Consider the following 2,451-nt stretch of genomic DNA (forward strand, 5'->3'; position numbering starts at 1 on the left):
GGGGGGCCGCACAGCCCTCCATGTGCTCGCCAGAGGTAGCCTGACTGCCATTAGGTACCGAGATGAGATCCTTGTGAGACCATATGCTGGTGCGGTTGGCCCTGGGTTCCTCCTAATGCAAGACAATGCTAGACCTCACGTGGCTGGAGTGTGTCAGCAGTTCCTGCGAGAGGAAGGCATTGATGCTATGGACCGGCCCGCCCGTTCCCCAGACCTGAATCCAATTGAGCACATCTGGGACATCATGTCTCGCTCCATCCACCGACGCCACGTTGCACCACAGACTGTCCAGGAGTTGGCGGATGCTTTAGTCCAGGTCTGGGAGGAGATCCCTCAGGAGACCATCCGCCACCTCATCAGGAGCCCAGGCGTTGTAGGGAGGTCATACAGGCACGTGGAGGCCACACACACTACTGAGCCTCATTTTGACTTGTTTTAAGGACATTACATCAAAGTTGGATCGGCCTGTAGTGTGGTTTTCCACTTTGATTTTGAGTGTGACTCCAAATCCAGACCTCCATGGGTTGATAAATTTGATTTCCAGTGATAATTTTTGTGTGATTTTGTTGTCAGGACTTTCAACTATGTAAAGAAAGGAGTATTTAATGAGATTATTTCATTCATTCAGATCTAGGATGTGTTATTTTAGTGTTCCCTTTATTTTTTTTTGAGCAGTGTACTTGTAACTGTAGGTTTGACCCTTGATTCAGATGTCAAGTTAAGTTTGCTGCTGGGAGAGAGCTGCTGACAAGCAGGAGGTTTTGACAGACCAGAAAAACGCAGATGAGACAGATCTGCAGAAAAACACTACAACACCACTCGTTCAACTGCTGAGTACACAAAAGACAACATAGTGTTTTAGACAACAGGAACATTATTGAGCAGCACAGATGCTATAATTAATAACACTATTCATGTAGCCGAACGAGGTTTTCACAGTGTGACTGCTTAAACAAACATGATTAGTCCCCTGCTGGAAATTAAAGGAATAGTTCAACATTTTGGGATATATGCTTTTTCAAATCCAGGTAGATAGAGGAGACAATCGATGGCAGTCTCGTAACCATCTGTTCGGTGAAAGGCCACAGCCAGCAGGCGTTTAGCTTAGCAGAAAGACTGGAAACACGGGAAGCTAGTCTGGCACTTTGCAACGGTTAAAGTTCACCATTTGTCACACAATATTTTGTTTGTTCAATCCATACAAAACACCACAAGGTAAAAAGTTAAATTTTGGTACTGCTTAAACAAACAGCATCTCATGTGTGTTAATTAGTGAGCTCTAGAGCTAGGCCAACTGTTGCAGGCTGATTTTGTTACAGTTGGACTGGGTCATTCCCAGTTCCAGTGTCAGTTACTGTGTGTTGTAAGTTGACTTTTGTTTGTTGGACCTTGGACTGTGAGAAAAAGCATTTTATTCCATTTGTATACTTGGTAAGTTATGTGACCTGGAACAGGTGTTGTGCTAAGCTAAGCTGGCTGTAGCTCAATGTTAAGCATACAGACACAAGAGTGGTGTTAATCTTCTCATCTGACTCTTGGCAAGAAATCAAATTAGTGTATTTCCCAAATTGAAAATAAAACTACTGATTTAAGCACCTTGCGAACTCTCAGATGTATCTTGCAAGCCCTTGAAGGGGTCCCGATCCTCAGGTTGGGAACCACAGCTGGTCCAGCAAACCTGAACCCTCTGTATTTGAAATATTCCACTAAAACTTTCAATCACTAACTTAAATCAGATAACTTCTACAATGTGAATATTTTGAACCAGCCATACCACATGTCCTTTTTAGAAGTAATGTAGTACAAGTAATTAAAACAACTAACTGTAAACTAGAGCAATTATAAATGAAGTCAGTATTGAATCCTGCAGACACAGATTTAAAATCTGCTAAAATAATAATGGAGTTCGGCGTTTCATTTACTCTCGTAGTTTCTTTAACCTACATCTGCAACCTCATGGGTCAGTTCCGGGTTCTGGTCAACACTAAGTCAGTCGCATCATCACACACACGCATTAATTAAGTTATCGGTGCGCTGATCGATACTCGGATGCACGTGAAGCAACTAACCTTGAAATGTGGTGACGATTCACTCACAACGCCAGAGAGTCTCACAGAGGTGAGACGAGCTGCAACTTCACAGAGAAAACTGTAGTTCACACACCCACAAAGTAAAGTAATCCGTTTCCTGTTTGAATTTCAAAATAAAACTCATCAACTCCTAGTCAATTGCTGAGATATTTTGCCTTTTCGTAAGGCCCTATAAAGGTGACAGATTTTACAGGTTTTACTTTGATTTAAGAATTTGTAATCATAAACTTTTACTTTTTAATTTTACAGTATTTTTTTTTTTTACTATGCTTCAAAAAAAATCTGTGGCATCTCACAGCTCACCCTCATAACTGAATTTATTTTCAGAATTTAAGGCTAATATTAACCTCAAATCTTAAAC

At 41.5% G+C, this 2,451-nt stretch overlaps 1 protein-coding gene across 4 annotated transcripts in view; it reads right to left on the reverse strand.

The window, feature by feature from the left end:
• The window catches only part of aass (aminoadipate-semialdehyde synthase), a 43,406-nt gene extending 41,238 nt beyond the window's left edge, over window positions 1-2,168 (reverse strand). For 3 of the 4 annotated variants that reach the window (XM_046036646.1, XM_046036645.1, XM_046036643.1), the window contains exon 1: window positions 2,070-2,168. The gene's annotated coding sequence lies outside the window, so the exon portion shown is untranslated. The remainder of the gene's footprint in view (window positions 1-2,069) is intronic. The other variant, XM_046036644.1, reaches the window with a different exon arrangement.
• Window positions 2,169-2,451: the final 283 nt, after the last annotated feature.

Source organism: Micropterus dolomieu, linkage group LG22, assembly GCF_021292245.1.
Source record: "Micropterus dolomieu isolate WLL.071019.BEF.003 ecotype Adirondacks linkage group LG22, ASM2129224v1, whole genome shotgun sequence".
Classification (NCBI taxonomy): domain Eukaryota; kingdom Metazoa; phylum Chordata; class Actinopteri; order Centrarchiformes; family Centrarchidae; genus Micropterus; species Micropterus dolomieu.